Genomic DNA, 24,280 nt, shown 5'->3' with positions numbered 1-24,280 from the left:
GCCCGAATAGCCAAACCACTCCTAAGCAAAAAGAATGACCCAGAGGCATTACATTACCCAATTTCAAACTATACTAGAATGCTACAGTAACCAAAACAGCATGATACTGGTACAAAAACAGACATATACACCAATGGAACAGAATAAAGAACCCAGAAATAAAACTGTACACCTACAACCCTCTGACTTATGACAAAGTTGACAAAAATAAGCAATGGGGAAAGGCATCCCTATTCAAGAAATGGCTAGCCATGTGCAAATGAATAAAATTAGACCTCTACCTTTCACCATATACAAACATTAACTCAAGATGGATTAAATATTTAAATGTAAGACCTCAAACTATAAGAATTCTAGAAGAAAACCCAGGAAACAACATTTGGGACATCAGCCTTGAGAAGGAATTTATGACTAATTCCTCAAAAGCAATGGCAACAAAAACAAAACTTGATAAGTGGGACCTAATTAAACTAAAGAACTTCTGCACAGGAAAAGAACTATCAACAGAGAATTTACAGAATAGGAGAAAATATTTGACAACTATACATCTGAGAACGGTCTAATATCCAAATGTATAGGAAATTAAACAATTCAACAAGCAAAAAACATATAATCCCATTTAAAAATGAGCAAAAGACACAACAGGCATTTCTCATAATACAATAGAAAAGCAGCCATCAAACATGCAAAACAAGCTCCACATTACCAATCATCAGACAAATGCAAATCAAAACCGGAATGAGATACCATCTTACATCAGTCAGAATAGTTACTATTAAAACATAAATAAACAAATGCAGGCAAACCTGCAGAGAAAAGGGAAAGTGTATGTACTATTGGTGGGAATGTAAATTAGTTCAGCCACTGTGAAAAGTAGTTTAGAGATTTCTCAAAGAACTTAGAACTACCATTCAACCCAGCAATCCCATTACTGGGTATCTATCTAAAAGAAAATAAATAGTCCTACCAAAAAGACACAGTTACTTGTATGTTCATTGCAGCACTATTCACAATAACAAAGGTATGGAATCAATCTAGGTGCCTGTCAATTGTTGACTGGATAAAGAAAATGTGGTATATATATATCATGGATACTATACAGCCATATGAAAGAACAAAATCATGTCCTTTGCAACAACATAGATGCAACAGGAGGCCATTTCCCAAGTGAATTAACACAGAAACAGTAAACCAAATACCACATGTACTCAGAAGTGAAGGCTAAACAATGGGTACTCATGTACATAAAGATGGCAACAGTAGACACTGTGGACTACTAGAGCAGGGATGAAGTGAAGGGGGCAAGGGTTAAAAAACTATTGGGTATTATACTCAGTACCTGGGTGACAGGATCAATCATACCCCAAACGTCAACCTCATACAATACACCCAGGTAACAAATCTGCATGTGTACCCCCTGAATCTAAAATAAAAGTTGAAATTATTTTCAAAATAATGATAAATATCACCATTTTGCAGTCCTTAGTGAATTAATGAATTTAGATAAATGATAGATTTGGAAAAAGAGGCATCCATGCTTCCTTTTGGAAATACACAAAACATCCTCTGAAGTATTTATGCCAAAGAATCTAACCTGAAGATGACCAAGCCCATAGATCTAACTTCCCAGTTTCAGGAAAAAAAAGAATCAGAGGAACATATTATATAATTCCATAGCAAAATTCAGACTATCATGAATTATAAGACGAATGACTCAGCTTCTTCAAAATGTAAATTGCAAGATAAAAGAGAGAAAAGTATTAGTATTTTAAAATTAAAAGACTTACATATATAAACCAATTACAATCCAAAAAGTTGTTTGTCTCTTGGTCTCCTGATTTGAACATTTTTGTGAAACAACAGGCAATATTTGAACATGGACTATGAGATTTTTCTATTAAGTTATTATTTTTAGTGTAGTAGGGATATCAAAAAATTTTTAAAAGCTTGTAGTATTTAGATATATGTATTGAATACAGATTAAAAATATGACTGATATTTGCTTCAAATTAAAATCAAGGAAGGTGAGTGTGGCTATAGATGAAACAAATTGGCACCGAGTTGATAATTGTTGAGTTTGAGTTAATAGGTATATGCCATTGAATTACATTATTTTCTATACCTTTACATATATTTGGAAATTTTTATTTTTTCATATATATATGTATATACATACACTTTTTTTTTTTTTTTTTTTTGAGACAGGGTCTCGCTCTGTCGCCCAGGCTGGAGTGCGGTGGTGCCATCGCGGCTCACTGCAAGCTCCACCTCTTGGATTTACGCCATTCTCCTGCCTCAGTCTCCCTAGTAGCTGGGACTACAGGTGCCCGCCACCACACACGGCGAATTTTTTGTATTTTTAGTAGAGATGGGGTTTCACTGTGTTAGCCAGGATGGTCTCGATCTCCTGACCTCGTGATCCGCCCGCCTCAACCTCCCAAAGTGCTGGGATTACAGGCATGAGCCACCGCGCCTGGCCTATAATATATATTTTTAATTAAAAATAAAGGATATGTGTTTTAGGTTTTTGCTATAAGGCCGTGAAAAGCACTTTTAATTTTGATGGTCGTATCACCACATCTTGTATAGTCCTACGATGGTATATGTTTCATACATGACAATTCCTATGATTAAAGTAGCTTCTCCTTGATCTGTTTTGTTTCTGGCACACGAGACACCAGCAAAGTTATGGATTAGGACATGGCTTTATGCCCAGGCTCTAAGACATGAGGCTAGAGCTAACAATAAAAGTAATGAGTAAGCACTGTCTGTTATTTACCTTTAGTTAGATGCTCAAAGCTTTGCTTTGAATTCAACAATAAACCAATCTAGTTTTGGCTGAAAATAGTCACTTAATTTTATAGCTTATTGACTTTGACAGTCTAAGAGAACATGAATTGTAGAGAGATTTGATGTACATGGGAATAAAGTGATTGGGCTAGTGTCTTCTTATCCTTGCACCTCCACTTTTTCCCATTGTGCCTGGTATACAGTAAGTAATAAATAAATTTTGATTTATCATTTTAAAAAGGGAGAGAGAAAGAGGTTGAGGGAAAGAGAGCTAGAGGAAGGGAGGGAGGGAGAATGGAAGGAAGCTGTACCATTTATCTATTGTTGCAATAATGCTGTGTAAAAAGAACCATGAAACCTCTGTGGCATAGAAAAATCAGCTTTCAGTGCCCAATTGTCTGGGGTACTTTCTAGGTAGATCTGCTGAACTTTATTGCACTTGCGGGTCTCAGATGAGACAACAGGAATAAATTGGCTGTACTACATGTCTCTTATAGTCTAGCAGGCTAGATCAGGTATGTCCTCATGGTAATAGAAACAGTACGAGAGAGAGAGCAAGCTCAATCATTCAAGCACTTTTCCAGCTTCTGCTTGGTCATGTTTTGCTGCATCCTGCTGACCCAAGCAAGCCACCCAGCCAATCTGAGAACATTACTAAGTTAGATGACAAAGAGCATGAATACCTGGAGCTGGGAAGACTTAAGGCCTTTTGTTTGTTTGTTTTGGCCATCTTCCACAACAGAAATAAAAATATTAAATACATGGCTGAGCACATGGGAGCTCTGAATATTGATTGCTTTTCTCTCTCTTTCTTTTTCAACTCCTACACAAAGACAATTGGAATTATAGTGCCAATTAACTGAATTAACTTTTGGCTTTGATTTTTTTAGTTCCATTGGAGCTTTTATATCATATTTTCATTAATCCAACAAATATTTATTGAGTTCAACCTCTTTGCAAATATCTGTATAAAGCATTGTCATTTGCACATGGTAACTACTTGATAAATATTGACTTAAACAGCAAGTTTAGTCATAGATTCTTTGTCTATGTAGCCCCATTTCTTATTTGGCATCATTATCTGATATCCAAGAGTTGTTCTAGGTGAAGCAAGTGTTAGCCTGCTTCTCCACTCCTGATGTTTCCTTGGATATGGAGGGAGGCCCATTGTCTGGGATCCTTGGCTTCTGTATCCATATTCTGACTCCATGTCAGGTGGATAACTTTTTAACTAATGAGCATGAAGAAGAAACTGAGCACTTGTAGTTCTATCTTTCTGTTTCTCTTTACAGAACAGTTTTAAACCAAAGCTAATTTTCTACTTTGATCCTCTAGAAGTCCCCGTTACTCTGAGAAGAATCCCACCCAATTTGGGGCTGAACATTAAGAAGCTCACTTTGCCTTCCAATAGAAGCCTCCAGTATTCTTTGTATCCACAAAACAGGCATTTTGGTTTCTGTTTCCTTGATTCTGGTTTAGAACTGTTATGTGGAAAATACATTCTAGTTATGCTTCCCCACCTTCAAGACACATCCAGTAACTCATGTTATTCTCCAGTGACATATTGTACTTACTATCAGAGTGTTGGTAGTCACGTGCATTAGAACTAATCCAAAGTAGAATACATGAATACATTGTCCAGACTACATAATCAGTGGCTTCCTCAAATGTTTTTCCAGGATGGCAGTGTGCATACAGTGCTAAACACTTGACCAAAAGTTTTAAATATAATCAATTATCTGATCTATAAAATGATTAATATCCAGAACTTTGAAAATATCAAAGTGACACCCTTTCCTGTATGCCTTTCAATGTCAACTTTTGTCTGCAGTGTTTAATTTAAAGCCACTTTTACACTGAAAATTCCAATAACCTCCATTTTCAATAACATGTTTCTTTTTATTTCCCAAATGATCTACTAACTTTAGTTTTGTGTAGTGTATTTTATACAAGTATTTTCCCAAACCAGTTGTATAACATATTAAAAAAATCAAAGATGGCTAGCTAATCTTGCAAATAAAGATGCTGGATATAAAAATTTTAAGTGACATCAGCCCTGGCCTATGTTTGAAAATAAAGAGTAGTTAATTTCTGTGATTTACTATTATTTACACTTATTTGCTAACAACTTATATTTAAGCTTATTTTTAACCATCAAAAGAGTATTTCCAGGTATGCAATAGAAGTGTTTTGTTTATGAGTAATGAAATTATTATAATTATACTCACAGATTACTTATTTGTTTCCAAACTGAATGATGAGTAATAGTAATGCGAATTAAACATTATTTATGAGTTAAGCTGTACCTTTTCATGACCTACTGTGCTTTCAGTGGTAAGCAAGGGCATAGGAAAGATAAGATGTATCATATGTTATACTTCACAAACTATCTCCATAGAAATACAGTTCATCCCTTCTTGTTCAAAAAGTGTTTGGATAGAGTTCACAACTGATTTGAAATTTAAATAAAATTTTGCCCTGGAATGAGAGGATTTTGTTAGTCATGCATGTATTGCTTTTTTTCTAATATGACCTCTGTTTTCAAATGAATGACTTGTTCCTCTTCAAAAGCTGATGGATTCTATGAGGGGGAAAATCTACTACAGCTTTGAAAGACAACTATTTGCTTTTAATGCTTATTTCAATATTTTTTGATGCAGAAGCTAAAATGCATCAAAACCAATTTTCCTGGTTTTATTTATATCAGGCTTATCATTTTGGAAATGTACTAGGTATCCAAATTTAATGGAAGGACTGTGACTTTTCATGCACTCCTAAACATGGCTCCTAATTTAAACATACTGAAAAATGTGAAAAGTGGGGGATAAAAATAACATTGCTTTACTTATATTATACTATATAGTGGGTCTCTATGGTTGCATTATATGGCTGAGTTGCAAAACAAATATATAGAGTACACATATTGTATTCTTTTCATATTACCTCTTTTGTAATAGGAAATTGACTGATGTAGTTGATTAAGCCCATTTCACCGAAAATGAGGCAAAGTTTATTTTATTCTATCTAAAAATAATTTTAAAGGCCAACTCTAATCTCATATGTAAATAGCTATTAGCTAGGTACTAGAGATGCCTTTCATTGTCATCAAAATTAAAGCCTTTATATAGCACAAGAAAATAGATTCATTTTGTAAAATAATACTCTTTCATTCTGCCTGGGAAGCCTTGAGGTTTTAGCAGTAATAACTGTAGAATTAATATTAACACTCATTTTTGTTCATAGAAAATTATATTTACAGAGATTTAACCTTTTAATTTAAAGATTTAACATTTTAAATTTAACATTTTAATCAGTGGAGTTTTCAGATTTTTTTTTAATTCACAATCGCTGTTGTCCTTAGATGTTTTTTATAGCTCAGATAATTCAAAAGACGAGCATAAATTTAAAAAGCTTAGCCAAGGTTTACCATAAAAGCAAAAAAGAATTATACAGCTCTCTGTGTACAATGGGTAAAACTGTAAAACAAAAATCACTTCTTAAAAAGTATTTTATTGTTCTTTTATTAAATCATTGGACATATATTAAGTGTCAACTTATGCTAGCTACGGCACTAAGTCTATAAGAAAAAAGGAAAACAAAAATCTGCTAGCATATTTAAGCTTTGTAATTATTTTAGGACACAGGGTTGAAACTATTATACACTTTATTTTCTAGATGAACACACTGAAACTAGCAATGTTAAATAAATTTCCCAGGCTATACAGCTGGGAAATGGTAGAGATTGAATCTGGATTTATGCTTTTTGGCATTATATCATAGATGACTCTTTTTTACTTGAGTTTATTTGCTTATTTCCTCCACTAGACCATAATCTCCTTGAATTCTGAAATTGTATCTATACATTTTCCTCCTCTTGAAAATACCTTTGCGAATCACATTATCTGGAACTCACTAAATGTGGCACTCACAATAAATGCTTAAACAGTCTCCATTTAAAAGTCATTTTTATTTGTGGGTCTTCTCTATCACATTTAAAATTACAAATCTATCCCATCCCCCCACACCAATTTTCCCTAATTTTCAACTCTGTCTATTTTTGTTATTCTTATTATGACCATTTGACACACACACACACACACACACACACACACACATATATATATATATATATATAACAGGTTTATTATTATCTTTCAATCTTTGCTGGAAACTAAGCTCTATGAAATAAAATGTTTTTGTCTGCTTTGCTCGCAGCTGAGACAAAATAGTGCTGGAACATAGTAAGACATTTAATAAATATTTGTCGAATGAATTAATAAACATCCGGTTGTCGGGATATAAAATAGACATCACAGAAAACCCAGCCTGAAAGCCACTGCAAAAATCCAGATACTGACTAGCATGACTAAAATGGTGGTAGTGAAAACAGGGGAGAAAATAATGAGTCTAAGAAACATTTAAGGCACAAGCAAGGTTGGTCTTGCTTACCAAATAGATAAACATTAGGCAGTGTCTTTTACATGTGCAAAGACTTACATGACATCAAATGAATTCCTGGCATCTCAGAGCTGGAAAAACTTAGACCTCAAGGTCATCACACTTTGTCCCCTCAATATGAGGAGGAAACTGAGATTCAGGCTGGTTATGTAACATACCCAAGAGTTCCCCTACTACGACATGGTTCTTTGGTAAGCAGCAGCATCTAGGTTTATAATGTATCATTGTAATTTTTGTAAAGGTAAAATTTAATATGAAGTTTTGGTTAATTTTGTATGCACCAAAATCAGTTGTGAACTGAACTAATGGGTCCCTCTGATTAGTTCTTATGTATTTCTAGCCATTCAACCACTCCTCTCTAACCCAAATATCAATATTTTGCATATGGAACTAAATAATAGCAAAGTCTAACCTTAAACAAAATTCTTATTGGGTAATGAGAAAAGAAAATTAGAAACTATGAAATACATGGAAATTCCATAGTAAGAGTTTGATAAGATTATGCCTTTTATACTTGCAATACATCTATTAAACGTTAAAATTGATCTTTAGAGCTAGCTGAATATAAAGGTTTTTCTGATACTTAAGAATGTTACAAGAGGAAAAAGTTCACTTTAGCAAGGTTGTAAATGAAATTAGAAAAGGTTATTTCAGAGTACAAATTTGAACCATAACATAGAAAAACTAGCATTTTAAAAATTTCCTTTTATTCATAAAATTAAACTTGAAAGAGTGGTTTTAACACCGTGCTATTCCAATTCTCAGACTTGTTACACTCTAAATAAAAAAGCACCGTGATGACAAATAAGTCTCCACAAATATTTGTAGATTCAATTAAGCACACATTTAATTTTTATATATGTGTCTTTAAAAGATTACCAATAAGTCAGTGGTGAAATGGTGATGTTAACTAGGCGGCATTTTATATGTTTGTTATAACTTTGCAAAACCCTGGGCAAATTAATAACATGGGTCCCAGAAAGATGACTAACCTGGGTCCAGACAAATTAACTATAAAACCAATTAAACTTCATAGGAGTGCTAAGATGTTATTATTTCACCCCAAATTTTTTTAGTTTACAAGATTTGTTGCTGCACTAAAATAGCACAAAAAAAAGTAAGATTTGAATTTTTTTTCTTTTTTTTTTTTTTTTTTTGAGACGGAGTCTAGCTCTGTCACCCAGGCTAGAGTGCAGTGGCAAGATCTATCTCTGCTCACTGCAACCTCCACCTCCTAGGTTCAAGTGATTCTCCTGCCTCAGCCTTCCGAGTAGCTGGGATTTACAGGCACATGCCACCATGCCCAAATAATTTTTGCGTTTTTAGTAGAGACAGGTTTTGACCATATTGGCCAGGCTGGTCTCGAACTCCTGACTTGAGGTGATCCACCCGCCTCGGCCTCCCAAAGTGCTGGGATTACAGGCGTGAGCCACTGTGCCCGGCCAGATTTGAATTTTAACCAATTACCCATGATTTATATATTTTCTCCCCATACTCCCCACGTCCTTTTTGATGACTTCCTTGCCTTGATGGAGTCAGAAAATGAACAACCATCCCAGAGGCCAGTGTGTCACTCTATTCTGAGGTCTTCCAAAATTGGCATAGGTGCTATTTTCTGCTTCTAAAAGAAAAACACAGGTAGCCATGTAAGTGTTAGTGTTTTCAAGCCTACACCTAGTTCATCTTGTAACTTCACCTGAACCTGAAGCTCCATGATAGTCAGGCCCCACATTTAGCACATTTGGGCTTCTGCTCTGTCTACCCTGCTTCCGGGGCTATAGCTTCATAAGCAGCTGCAGTTGGCCTCACTCCTGATCTGCTGGTTGTTGCCTAGCTCACCTGTATTCCACACTTTTTGAGCCTGTAATATTTTCTCTTTCATGGCTGATGACTCTAGTTCCCATTTCACTGAGAAAATACAAGCACTAAGAGAAGTTTCTCCCAATCCTTATCACCATATTTCTTAGTCTAGCTTTACTTCTGCTTTTTTTGTGAATATACTCTCCATGCACCTATGAAAGGCCAGTCCCTCTTATCTTCTGGATACCGTGCGTTCAAACACACCATTCCAGCCATTGTTCCCTTCCTCTTTTACTTTTTAAAATATTTTCTTCACTACTCATCCCTATCAACATACAAATATACTAAAATACCTCTCTTTAGAATGTTTCCCTTGAAGCTATAGGCTTTTGAGTTACCATCCAATTTCTCCTATGTCTGTTTAATCATCCTTCATATTCCTTCAGCTCTCCTTTCTCGCTCCCCGGTCATCTTGACAGCTGCTCCTGACTGGGCGCCATCCTGCACCTTAAGACAAGAAGGTGGTGGCAGAACATAAGATTAAAAAGTCACTGAAGTCCATCAACTCTAGGCTTCTACTCGTTATTAAAAGTGGAAAGTATGTGCTTGGGTACAAGAAAACTCTGAATATGATCGTGCAAGGCAAAGTGAAATTGCTCTTCCTTGCCAACATTCTTCCTGCCCAGCTTTGAGGAATTCCCAAATAGAGTACTACAGCATGTTGGCCAAAATTGGCATCCATCACTAAGAATATTGAGTTTGGTCAGTTTGCAGAAAATACTGCAGAGTATGTACACTGGCTATCACTGATCTAGGTGGCTGATATCCTTAGAAGCATGCCAGAACAGGCGGGTGAAAAGTAAACCATGCAAAATTTTCCTTTAATAAAACTTGCCAAAGTTTGTTTTAAAAAGTAATTTACAGGAGAGTTCCATACTGTCTTCTTTCATAATCTGTTGAGCCCTTTCCATCCCCTAACCTGTCACCAAAGTTTCTGATAGCTACTATATTGCTAAATATAATATCAATTTTACTCCACATCAGCAGCTTTTGACAGAATTGCTCATACCCTCCTCAACATACTCTCTTCACTTGGTTTCTGACTCCCACATCTCCATCAGCTCTCCCTGTACTTTACTGGCTGGTTGTTCTCAGTCTTCTTTGCTTGTTCCACTACATCCTCTCCACCTGCCACCCAGAGCTTAGTTCTCAGTCATCTTCTCATCTCCAAGCACACAAACTCCCTGGGGGACCTCATTCTATTTCATGCTTTTAAGTACAATCTAAAAAAATGGCAACCTTCAAATATATATTTGCAGCCCAGACATGTCCCTCTGACATGTATATATTCATCTGTGTCTTCCACATCTCTACCTGGTTGTCTCAATATTACCAGATCCAAAACCAAACTTCCAATTTACCCCCACCAACCCTGTATCTCTCATATTTTTCTCCAGCTCAGCAAATGTCAACTTCATGGTTCCATTTTTTTCTAGACAAAATCTTTGGAGTCATCTTTGACTCTCTCTTTTTCTCATACATTGTGTCCAATCCACCAACAAAACCTATAGGCTATAGGTTTTTAAAATAACCGTCTTACTACCTTTACTGCTACCACCTCAGTCCTGACTATCACTGTTCCAGGAAAAATTTGGGATGCTAATGTCCCCTCCAAATTGGGAAGGAGCTGAGAGACCAAAGAATGACTCAGGCAAGTCCAGTGTGACAAGATCAATGTATTAAGACTTACATACAGCGCACCCCTGGCTGGTGGCAGGACAGCTCTAGAGATCCACGCAGCCTCCCATTACTAAGCTGCTTTTAACTAATTTTCTTGCTCCTTGCCTGTTGTGGTTGAGCTTTGATAAGACTCTTTTTCTCAGTGGGTTCTCGTATACCCTCTGGGATGTTTGGGTTCTCAGGGACACCTGCTCGTTGGCTAGGCATCGTGGTCTTGGCTCACTGCCCAGCCTTCAGGGTTCAGGCAGGGGAACATACACCCTTATGTAGTCTTGTGGGGGACCTATCATGCTATAATAATCATTTCTGAGATTATTGAAATAGCTTTCTAACTAAAATCCTTGTTTTTACTCTTGCTCTCTCAAATCTATTCTCCACAGAGATAAGTCACAACAATCCTTTTAAAGTCTAAGTCAGATCACTGCCATTCTATGCTGAGAGCCCTCAATTGCTTCCTGTCTCATTCAAAATAAAAGGCAAAATCCTCAGTGTCCTCTAGTTCTGGTTCTCTGAGGCTTCTTTGACCTCACCTTCTCCACTCTCCCCTTTGTTCTCTACTGACTTTCGATCATTTCCTTGCTATTCTATGAAAAGACCAACCTTGCCACCTTAGTACCTTGGCTTGGCTGTTGCAGTTTCTTCTGCATAAAATGTTCTTGTCCAAATATTGTCACAGACTTCCTTCCTATCTCTGATCTACTTTGTTTCATCAGACAGGCTTTTCTTAAACTCATATAACAGGGTAACACTCCATCTTTGACTCTTTTTATCTTCTTATTATATTATATTTACCTCCATAGCACTTACCACCACCTGATAGATGCCAGCCTCCCACACTAGAAGGATGGGTCATGGTAGAAACATTATTTGGTGCATTGGTTTAACTGCAATACCTAGAACAGTGCCCAGTAAACAATAGCTGTTCAATAAATGTTTGTTGAATGCTGTTGTCATCCATTACAGCTAAAAGGACAATTCTATGCTTGCTAAATGCAGCCAACTCTTTCTTCAGACATTTTAATCAAAACAACAAAAATTTGGTGGAATTCCATGTAACTCTTTATTTCCAATATGTATGTCTTGGCAAATGTGCTCCCTTGGTTTTATAATCCCTTTCCTTCCCACCTTGATCCACCCTTCTTATGTTTGTCAGCATGGATTTAGAAACTTAGCACTGTCCATTTCATTAATGACTTTTAGAGTAAATTGCTGCAAATAATTGCCTCCAGCACCTAAGATGCAGAGAACTAAGGTAACAAACACTATACCCTTAAATCCAAAGGAGGTCTTCAAGTCTGCTCCAATTAGAAGATTTTTACATAGTAGATTCTGCTTACTATTTGAAGTGTCATGTGAAACTTTGTTCCCAGATTCAAATCACCTTGAAAAGCTTAAATCCCTGGTATAGAAGCCAAGCACAGTAGAGCTTATTTCTCCTATAATTAGATGAATAGCCTTCATTGGAGGTTAGCTAGACATATCAGTACAGCCTTTTGGCTGCTAACTAGTGGAACTGTGGGTGTTGGCACTGTGGTGGCTGGCTGGATACCTTTTGGAGCAGGTATCAGCAATCTTTTCCTGCAAAGGGCCAGATAGTAAATATTTTAGGCTTATTGGCCACATACTGTCTCTGTCACATACTCTTTCTTTTAACAATTCTTTAAAAAAATGTAAAAACCATTCTTAGCTCCAGGGACGTACAAAAACAGGCCACATACTGGATTTGGCCCATTGGCTGCAATTTGCTAACCTCTGATTTAGAGTTTAGCCTCTTTTTGTAACAAGTAAAATGGGACATAACAAGTAAAATGGGTCAAATGTAAGATTCCCAGGACCCAGGAGAAGAAAGACCCACAGAGATGGGGTGTTAATAAGGGAAGAAAAATTCAGAATGCCAAGGCATGCAGATCACTTGAGGCCAGGAGTTTGAGACCCGTCTGGCCAACGTGGCAAAACCCCATCTCTACCAAAAATACAAAAATTACCAGGCCATAGTGGTGCATGGCTGTAATCCCAGCTACTCGGGAGGCTGAGGCAGTAGAATTACTTGAACCAGGGAGGCGGAGGTTACAGTGAGCCGAGATCCTGCCACCAAACTCCAGCCTGGGTGACAGAACAAGACTCTGACTCAAAAATAAAAAATAAATAAAAAATAACAAGCCACTGAAAAATGTCCTAGCCAGTTTAACTAGTAATCAGTTGAACAAGTGGAAATTCTAAGTGTAGGCCACAGTAAGCTACATGGAATGTTGTTTCAAGTGGCCTTACAAGAGGCAGTGGATGAATGTCAAAGCAGGTGAAATATAAACCTGATGGAAAATAGATCTGTTAGAAAAAGGCAGAAGACCTGAGGACTGGTCTTAAAGGCCTGAATTTTATTTCTATCTTTGTGAAAAGCATGGCACACGTAGAGTTTCTTGCTGGGAAGAACCCAGATGAAGCAGTTGACCAAATATATAGCTACCATTTATTTGGTGTTCATATTTTATGGAAAACTTAGCATGTGGCCAGCTACTCTTCTAGGTATCACAGGTATAGTAGGAGACAGATCAGACAAGGTCCCTGGAATCATGTAGCATGCATTCAAGTCAGGAAATGGAGACACTGAAAAAAACATGAGTAAACAAGATCATTTCCAATATGGTAAGTTCTTAGCAGTCAGTATAGAGGTGGTAAATTAGGATAATGAACCAAACTGAAAGTAACAACCAAGGCTTTAATCACTTGCTGCCAGCAATGAAAACAAGAGGCAAAATAAACACTGGCTCACCAATGCTCCATTTTCCCCCATAGAACAGCACAGAACAAGGGGTCAGATGGATGAAGTGCAGGTGGGAGAATCATCCATCTCACTGCCTAGAAAGCCCCAAACAACGGGCTCCTGCCTCTTTATGTATTATGTATCTGGAGGAGGAGGGGGAACGGCTAGGAGTAGAAAGGTACTTAGTCAAAATACATGTGCTGAGCCAAGGTCCCTGATAGACAAAAAGGCCTTCAAATGTAGGGGCCTAGGCTAGGAATGCAGATGTGCCTATGAGAGTATAAGCATTGTTGCTGGCTGGGGAAGGGGATGCTATGCTAAGTCCTTGACTACAAACTACCTCCAGAAAAAAAATCAGAAACGGCAATGCAATGGCTATTGTGTAGAGACAGCACTCATCTTCCCGCTCCCACCCTAAGGCCTGCCCAGCAAATCCTTGTAATTGCCTATAATTTGGCCTGAAAGATCACGTGTAGAATTTGGGCCTGGAAAAGGACTCCCACTTAGAAGAAAGCTGTGTGTGTGTGTGCCCATGTGTGTGTATGTGTGTATAAAAGGTACGCCTCACTGAGAAGACACACTAGCACACAATTAAGCTGGCACTCAAACAAGAAGAAGGAGGTCAGTACACAAAAAGTTGTAAGAAATAGCACTCCAGCCAAAAGAAGAGCATTTCCAAAGTGATACAGCAGAAGCTAGGGAGATTCAAGGAACAGAGAAAAGGCCACTGTGTCTGGAGCATTGTAAACAAGGAGAGTCTGTTATGAGATTAGACATCTCATCCCCTGAGCTCCTGCTGTGCTCCAGGCACTTGGCTGGAAGCTAAAGATATTGCCACAAATAAAACACAGTCTCTGCCACCACTGCATACCCATTCAGACTCAGGTATAGTCATTGCAATTAAAAAGAGAAAGCAATTAAGATCAAATATTTATTGAGCCTCCACTGTATCAGGGACTGTGGCAGGAGCATTTTAGTATTGAGTCCTCAAAGCAACCTTGTAAACTGAGTTTTATAATCTGTGTTTTTACCCAGAAAGCAAATACGTCTCATTGAGGTTAAAAACGTTATCAAGTACAACCACTTGATAACTGCAACTACAGCCTGTCGTCTTGCCTCTATACCACAAGTGACTGGCAGTTCAGAGACTGTGACTAAGAACTAGGGTTCAAGGGCCAGTGAAGTCCATGAACTAGGGTAACTTGCTGTTAAACTCATACCTACTTTCTTGAGACTCTATCTACCTTTGTCCAAGGTTTAGACAAAGGTAGATAAAGGTAGGTAAAGATTTATTTCAGAGTCTTCCATGATGCTGAACACATATACTGTGTATGTGGCTAAGATTGCAAGTGCTAGAAGCTGCTGAGAAGGTCAGCATGCAGACCATTATTCCAGCAAACCCCTCAATACCCCACAAGCAGCCTGGGCCCTTTATCCCTGGGCACCCCAGGGTCATATTCCTCACAATGTGCCATGACTCAATTTTACTTCCATATGGTTTCAGAAACACCATTCTAGCTTACATCTTGAATGGAAACACAGTCCTTTAGGAAAAATGATGGCTGATTAACAGAAAAAAGCAGTAGCACTTGGCAGAATAAGCAAAAACCTGAGACTGAAGCACTCAAAGTTATTAGACCGGCTCAAAAATAAACCACTGTGTCTGCCTGGGAGATTTCTCTCATCTTCTCTTCCATTTGGTTTTATTTTACTGAGAATATGAACGTGTCAAGTTGTAGCAAAAAGAAATGTGTGTCCTAGTGTTCTTATCTTTGAAATGGGAATAACATATACCTACGTTCCAGGGTCTGAGAGGGACAAAGACAGTGTGTCCTGCTCAGCACACAGAGTCTGGTGATGCAATAATTACAGTCTTTTTATGGTCTGAATATTTTCTCCCATTGTGTAAGACATTTCTCAAGGTTCAAATGGAATGTCCCCATTATTGCCTTCATTTGTTATTATGTTTCTTCTCTTGCATACCGTCTTCCAGGATTACAAAGAGGATGATTAATATTTTAAAGCAGCAGCACCAGAGTGTTGTTATAGACTGTCATTCTAACCAGGGCATTTTAATGCAATTGTGCAATGTGACCAGGGTGGAGACCTCAGGTTAATGTCTACTGTCTTTCACTTTCAATTTAAACAGTAGATTAAGGATGATTTGCTCTTTTTGAACATGACAGAGACCTTTTGAGATGAAATGTCTTTAAGCCAATTTGGTTGCTGAAGTTGTTGGGCCCAAATCCCCGAGGGTAAACATTACAGTGACTGCTGAGAAATACCTCTCAAGTTCTTAGAAATGACTGCTTTTCAACTGCAGCAATGACAGGGAGGAATACCAAAACAAAATGCAGCATCATTTCTGTCCCTCACATTGAATCTATTCATATCAAGACAACATTTTCCTTAGCAAAAAATACTACAGCTTATCTCTATTCACTATTATCTTTTTTTTCCTTTTATTGATTGGTGCATCATTGATTCTTCTCTTTCCTGAAAATATGCTATACATCCTTATCCACCATAGTTTTAAAAGCTGCATCATCCAACTCTTAGTTTTTCTTTGATTCAATTCAATGCTGCCATGGGCTGTCAAGCATTTCTGATGCAAGCTTAGGCAATTAACCCCTCTTTTGTATTGTGTTCTCAATTTTTTTTTTCAGTGGGGGTAAATCACTATAAGCTTAAAAACAAAAAAAAAAAGCCAGATACTATGAAATGAACAAACGTTGTCCTAGAAAACCATAGAAAAAAATTAATTATTCTAGTCATTCATATGCAGATTTATTTTTCCCCCACTGTTGCAGAACTTTGCACATAGTAAGTGCTTAAAAAATGGTTTTCTTTTTCATTTTGTTTGTTTTTAAGGAGCAGGAATGAATGATTTTTGTCAAAGTTTGTCAAAGTTTCTCTCTAGATGAATTTTAATAAATCTATGCATACACATGTGCCTGAAAGATCTGTGAGGTCTTAGCTGTTATAAGCATAATATAGTCAGTGACTAAGTCACTTACATTTTATAATCTAAAATCCTTTAGGGGCCTGAAATTTCAGGACATTCCCACTACAGAAGGGTCTTCAAACAAAAATATTCATAGCGTTTAAAACAGCAGAAAAGAGAAAACAACATTAGAAAAAGTACTCTGAAGAAATTTCAATGAAAGGGGGAAAAGCTAAATTTACATAAGACTTACGTCTAAGGCCGGGCGTGGTGGCTCACGCCTATAATCCCAGCACTTTGGATCGAGCGGGCGGATCACGAGGTCAGGAGATCGAGACCATCCTGGCTAACACGGTGAAACCCTGTCTCTACTAAAAATACAAAAAATTAGCCAGGCATGGTGGCAGGCGCCTGTAGTCCCAGCTACTTGGGAGACTGAGGCAGGAGAATGGTGTGAACCTGGAAGGCGGAGCTTGCAGTGAGCCGAAATTGAACCACTGCACTCCAGCCTGGGCCACAAGCAAGACTCCGTCTCAAAAAAAAAAAAAAAAAAAAAAAAGACTTACATCTTTTTTGTAAGTCTCAAAAAAAAAAAAAAAAAAAAAAGACTAGGATAATCTCTCTTACTTTTTTCCAACTTACTCAGTGAGAAGTGGGAAAGTTCAGTGAAACTATATTTTTAAAGATTTAATAAGAAAAAAAGGTAAAATTGTGCCATGTTTTTGCATTGTATCTTCATCTCCTTCCTGTAGTATGTTTAATATATTTATAATTGAATCAAAAACATTCCAGATTGAAGTAATTTTGTAATTGCTTTTATATTTTTAAAATTTTTAATTTTGAAGTATAACTTGTTTTTAAAAACCAAATGTAGATTAAGAGCTTCCACTAGAGAAAACCTAGCCTAAGAAATATATATTAAGTAATGATTCACATAGCTTCTTCTTTGTCTTGAAGCAACAGATGACATTATTTCTCTTAATTCAATTACACAATCAGATGTGCATTCTTTGCTCCTCTTGCTTCTAGTTCCAGAAGCATTAACTTTGCATCAGAAGAAAACTAGGATGTTTTATGTTTCAGTTCTCAGCTGGAGAGAACACATAGAGTTACTTCTTGGCTACCTCTCCCGGGAAAGCTCCTCCTACTGGCTTTTGACTGTATCACAGTGAAGTAAATAGGGCTGTGATCTTTTTCATCCCAGTTTCCTTGTGTTCAGAAAAGTGGCTATGTCAGAGCAACAATCGCTCAAGCTCAAAATTTCACACTTCAACTGAAATTCAAAGAGATTTTTATTTGAAAAGAAGCTGAGAATGCCACTATGTTAGTACAATATACCATATTGTATATTGCAATCCTCAAAGTCAGGGAAAAAATCTCTGAATCTATGCTATGAATTTTTCCTCTACATTTACTGTCTCTCTTCTTCCCTCCCTCCCCCTCCCCTATTGATGACTGAATTCCTGAAGGATACAGAAGACACACACAGCCGGGCCTAAAAAAGTTGTATGCATATATGGATTGTGTGTATTAAACTATTTACACTGGTTTAGAGATTTTGTGTGAGAGAAAGCAAGAGATTTTGTTGCCCGATAAAGAGCTGGGATAACAGAGGAATGGGAATTGAGAATAATAAACGTTAAGAGCCTCAACAGCTGACATTTTAAATGTTTACAAACCATAAAATTTCCATTAACATAAGCTGTGTTATTATAAAGCAATAAGACACAACATAAAGGGACACACATACACAAATAATCTCTATACATTTCCTACATCAGAACAAATGGCACTAGATGACCTCTAAGATTCTTAAGGAATGACTACCTTAGTCTTAGTTCATGTACAATATAGATATTTGTAGAGTTCAGAAAATGCATAAAGCATGAGGACATTTTCCTCTTAAATTGCAACTAATTTCTTCCACAGAACATTACGTTCTAGTGTTCCCTAATGGCATAGTCAACTTCTATAAAATATCTATTTATGTTAAAATATTAAGCTCTAATAATGTGCTTAACTTTTTTTCTTAGTTCTCAACAGAATACATTAGTTCAATGCAGGCTCCTTGATTTTTCTAATCATGTTTGCTAATCTGCAAAATTTAGTAATTTGCAATGGATCTCCCAGTCATTAGTGTCAATTAGGGAGGCTCTCCCTCATACCAGATGGTACTGAGGGAACAGAACAAGAGAGTGGGAATAAAATGTGTTTTCTAAAACCCTCCTACATACCACTTTAAACAAAAACTGTGTGACTTTTAAAGAAAAAATATAGTAAGAGTTGAGAACATAACACCTCACACTTGTGTAGCATCTTAAACCCAAGGAATCTAAGAAATAAAGAACTGACTAATGACACCCTTATAAGCTGGGTGTACGAAGACCATACGGCAATGATTCCCTTTGCATGTAAAACAAAAATGGTAGTCCACACAGGCAAGGTCCTGTTTTCACACTGCCCTGTGCTTAATTTCAAAACCTCCATCATTTACAAATGAAGAACTAGCAAATCCTCCTTATTCTATCCTATCTACTTATGATTTGTTTCCTGAGACAGCAAGAAAAAACTGGGAAATAATCTCAGCCTTTACAAGGTCCAATATATTTCATTAACAGTGAGTGTCCCATGAATGGAAGCCAATTTTTTTTTTTTTTTTTTTTTTTTTGTGAGACAGGGTCTCACTCATTCTGTTGCCTAGGCTAGAGTGCAGTCAGTGATGTGATTTTAGCTGACTACAACCTCCACCTCCCAGGTTCAAGCAATTCTCATGCCTCAGCCTCCCCAGTAGCTAGGATCATAGGCATGTACCACAATGTCTGGCTAAATTTTGTACTTTTACTAGAGAGGAAGTTTCATCACGTTGGCCAGGCTGGTCTTAAACTTCTGGCCTCAAATGATCCACCCACCTCAGCCTCCCAAAGTGCTGGGATTGCAGGCGTGAGCCACCACACCCGGCCTAGGAGCCAATTCTTATCCATCATTATGAGGTGTCTGCCTTAGTCATGGGAACATTGCAGGTTGTAGATAAGTAAATGATGAATGAGGGAATAAAGGAACAAATAACTGAATGAATGAATGTGGTCTGTCTTCATCCATAAATTTCTCTTTCTGACCATCCTAACCACAAGGCTTCTGCATTCTTTTATGCCTCATTGTCTTAGGTTAGGTTCCCTCTAGGAGAAAAGCTGAAGATAATGATTTCAGCGTTATAGCTTGTGTGAGAAGTGATCCCAAGAAACACAAGTACTGGAGTGGGGAAGTGACAGCAAAGGAAGTTTATACAAAATATGTCAATGAGTAGATCAATATGGCACAGTACACAGCTAGGGCTCAGTTCTGCTGGGGACTTCTGGAAGACTCCATAAAGTAGGCTGTATAGTGGTCCCACCCAAGGGGCAATAAAGTTGGCTATTTATATGTCAAATGCTGTCCATCAATGGTTGAAGTCTGCTCCTGGAAATGTTAATAGCCAGGCATTTCTAGCTTGCCGCACAAAGCATTGAGAAAGAGAGAGTCACAGGAGCTTACAGGCAGAAGCCATGGGTGTGTACAGACAGTGAGTGCTGAGGAGAAATGAGCAGGATGGTGACTGGTACTATCCCATGTAACAATAGACCTTGCAGGTTTTTGCCACTATTCTCTATGACAAAAATGACATAGACCTAAGTTATGGCAGTCTAAACCAATTACATTTTTACTGTCATTTAGAGACAATTTACCTATACAGGTACAAATATGCGTGCAGGTAGAGGCAGCATCCTGTATAACTCAATAAGCAAAAACTTAATTCATAACTTTCTTATTTTTTTCCATTAAAACCAACTCAATCAAGACTCATATGTAAATATCAAGCTATCAAAAAAGGTCAGTTATTTTAAAAAGAAGGATCATTTGCTTTGGTATCAGTTCTGTTAAAATCTGTGGAGTCTGTATGGAAAAATGAGGCATCTCATCTTAACTCTTGTAGGAAGATCACATTCCAGACTGGTCCAATACCAGTAATGGTTTTCTTGATCTTTATAACCCTACCACATTAGATACTTCCAACCAATTTTTAGGACCCATCATCCCAATGAAATATATTTTGTTAGTATTCAAAAGTGAGAAATTAGCTCCACCTTGGCACATAACTGACTTCAGAACTTTCTGTCCTCATCAAAATAGCTTATTATTATAGCATCTGCAATAACTTGATTTTTTTGTCCAGAATTATCCCACGTCTTCATACTTCACCTTCCTATTAAGAAAGTTTAGAGCTCTCAGTATGAAATGACTTAAGGGCTACGATTTGAAGGAGGAACGTGCACCAAGTAGGAGTTTTTGGATGGAAGAAATAATCTAAGAAAGTTTCTAAGTATGCTACTATACTTGAAGTCCACAGGCCCATATGGCCCTAACAATCTGTGTCTCTGCCCACATAGGAACTCCTGATGTGCTTCTGAATGTAGTCAGATGTTCCCTGAAAAACACACATATTTAGGGCATTTGTTAAAGCCCAAATTGTAGGAACAACCACAGGAGGGCTTATTAGTGTCATTACTGATGGATATAAGAGTTACAAAGGCTGCTGCTGAATCTTAAATCTGACCAAAATCCATGTCACAACTTTAAAATTCATTCCATTTGCTAACTGTCATCAAATTTATTGCTATGAACACTCCTTTTTAAGATTTTCTAGTCTCCACTTTCTAGTTAAGGTAAATTTGAGGTTCTCTTTTCCCTATTTTCTTTCTCTCTTGCTCTCTTCTCAATTGAAAATTTTATTTTACACATTAGGAAAAACTAATGCTTAAAAAGGTTAATCAAGTTTTCCCAGGACACACACTTAGTGGCAAAGCCAGGATGCTCATACACAACTGACTCCAGAGCTTAAGCCATTGTCCCCTGTGTCGTGTTTGCAGTGACAACGTGACAGAGCCCAATATAGATAGAGGGTGAGGGTTGTGGTGGAAGTATTAAGAAATTAATGAACCAACCCAAATGTCCAACAATGATAGACTGGATTAAGAAAATGTGGCACATATACACCATGGAATACTATGCAGCCATAAAAAATGATGAGTTCGTGTCCTTTGTAGGGACATGGATGAAATTGGAAATCATCATTCTCAGTAAACTATCGCAAGGACAAAAAACCAAACACCGCATGTTCTCACTCATAGATGGGAGTTGAACAATGAGAACACATGGACACAGGAAAGGGAACATCACACTCTGGGGACTGTTATGGGGTGGGGGGAGGGGGGAGGGATAGCATTAGGAGATATACCTAATGCTAAATGGCGAGTTAATGGGTGCAGCACACCAGCATGGCACATGTATACATATGTAACTAACCTGCACATTGTGCACAAGTACCCTAAAACTTAAAGTATAATAATAAAAAAAAACTTAAAAAAAATAAAATAAATAAAATGGCTTTTAAAGAGTTATCTTAGAAAAAAAAGAAATTAAGGAAGAATCCATCAGCAACTGGGAAGAAAGGAAGGGGTCACAAGAGAAAATAATAGAGAAATAAGGTAAGAGTCAATGAGTTATAACTGTATTTTGCATTTATATAGCAGTATCTTTTTCCTCAATCTTATCAATGCATTTTGTACATGTAAATTATCCAATATGCATTCAATATTTGTCAGTACCTACTATAATCCAGGTACTATTCTAGAAATTGCAGATAGCAAAACAAAGCCCTAGGCATCCTAGATTTTTCCATTGCAATGGGGCAGAGAAATAACAGGCAAAGGAAGAAATGGACAGATAGCTAATAGAACATCAAGTAGTGAAAGATGAATCACATTCAGCAAAGAATGAACAATTAAGTTAATGCATCTAGTTCATTCTTCTAGTTCTAGGTTATACATGTAGTTCAAGCATCAAGTTTAAGTATCTAGTTCATTGTTGAATTAATGAACTAGTGCTATTCCAGATAGGCAGGCCTCACTGAAGAAATAACACTGATTATCACTTGGCTGTGATTGTTACTCCAAACACTGCTTCAGGGAGGCAGGAAGGAAAGAGAGCATTCTCATTTCCCTAAGAGGAATTAAAGTCCCAGCTCAGTGAAGGGACTTGCCTACTTGTGTCATTATAAAACCTGGGATGAAATAGAAAACTTCAGATACTCAATTCACTGTTAATAATAATTGTGTTTGTGAGTTTGTTTTCTATATCCATAATCTCCTCTGCCATTTGTCCCTATTAGCTAGACAGGGCTTACCTCTTCTTACTCCCATGTATTTTTTTTTTAAACTGATGAGCAAACTCAGGGAAAAAATTGTAAGAAACTTGCCCCAAAGTCAGAGAAGGACGGGTCTAAGTCTTAAGTAGAGTTCATTCTTCAACCCTCTGTTCCTGTGTTCTTGTTGCGCACTCCAGTATCTTCCACTGGATCAACAGGCTTCTAGTAAATATTGATCCACTTTCTGCAGTAGTAATTTAAGGGAGTGGACATATTTCAACAAATGTCACCCACCATCCACTCAGCCTTCTTAAAATGAGCAGTACTATATTTCAAAGGAATGTATGAACAAATTTCTTAGTAGTTTGTCATGTTCATCAGTCATGAACATTTGTTGATTTGTCTAGTCTTGGGTTTTTAGAAATCATGGATCCTTGTAAGAATATGACGAAGATTATGAACAGCCTCCCTATATGAATATAATTTCAGGAGGCACTTTGAGACATGTTCTTGAACTCACAGGGGTCAATGGACCTCCAAGTTAAGAGTTTTTGATAAGGACTATTGCAATTGTGGGCCCACACATCCCATAAAAGCAAACAAATTAGCCAGCTTTCCTTAGTTATATCTTCTGCATTTTCAGATGAATGCAGTGTCCATCAGGAGATTAAGGGAATGGAGGTGGGGGGCGGTCAGAAAATGTACATAATTAAGAGAAGGGGCAACCTATGACCTGAGTCACACAGAGCTGGTTTATTTATGTGTGCTTTATATTCTAGGACATGGTGCTTAATGTTTTTGAAACTAGTTTGCTTATCAATAAAATGTGGAAATGGTCACCAATCATTTTAAATGAGATAATGTGTGCCAAGCACTGAGGACATTGTTGACACCTTTGTAAATACTCTAGCATTGGTCCTTATTTGGTTTATTTTTATTGTTGTCATGGTGGTGCTATGACTAATAGTGGGTTACCAATCCATCAATAAATTACTGTACTTCACGTGATAGAATTTTGACAAAAGCTCTTATTTGATATGAGAAGTTATTAATAAACAGAAAGTTCCAAGTTTTGCCAGAAGCAAAATCAGGGAAATGATCAGAAAATAAACCTCTATATGTTGCACATAATATTTTGTAACAGAATATTATTTAATTGAAATAAAGTATAAACACAAAAATAGTAATTGATGTTTCAGATTTTTTACATATTTAAAAATTTTGTTTGTGAGCAAAACACATTTATATGCATGATATTTTAATTGGACACATTTTCCATTAGCAGGATTATGTCTCTATGTTTTGAAACATTATACAATGAAAAAAAGGATTAGCAGAAAGGCAAGAACACCCCCAAAATATTTTTCACCGCATCTGGGGATATGCTAAACAACATCTGAACAAAGATAGCTGACTTTTCACTGCCCCACTGATGCATTTGGATTTATCTACGAGAAAGATGAGACAGTCGGTGTTTATGTATTTGAATATATTTGCTTTAAATATTTACACCATGCAAACTGCTAGAGCATTTTGAGGATATTTTGTGAATTCCTCATAAAGTTTTAGTTCAAATGAAATTTGTTGAAAATGTCAGCTTGAATGA

The 24,280-nt window shown here is 37.1% G+C and overlaps 1 pseudogene; it reads left to right on the top strand.

Moving 5' to 3' along the window:
* The window catches only part of LOC129034574 (large ribosomal subunit protein eL30-like), a 56,096-nt pseudogene extending 46,185 nt beyond the window's left edge, over positions 1-9,911 (top strand).
* Positions 9,912-24,280: the final 14,369 nt, after the last annotated feature.

The sequence above is a fragment of the Pongo pygmaeus genome, chromosome 3, assembly GCF_028885625.2.
Source record: "Pongo pygmaeus isolate AG05252 chromosome 3, NHGRI_mPonPyg2-v2.0_pri, whole genome shotgun sequence".
In the NCBI taxonomy this organism is placed as follows: Eukaryota; Metazoa; Chordata; class Mammalia; order Primates; family Hominidae; genus Pongo; species Pongo pygmaeus.
The sequence above is the reverse complement of the archived record's forward strand: the minus strand, read 5'-3'. Positions and strand labels throughout refer to the sequence as shown.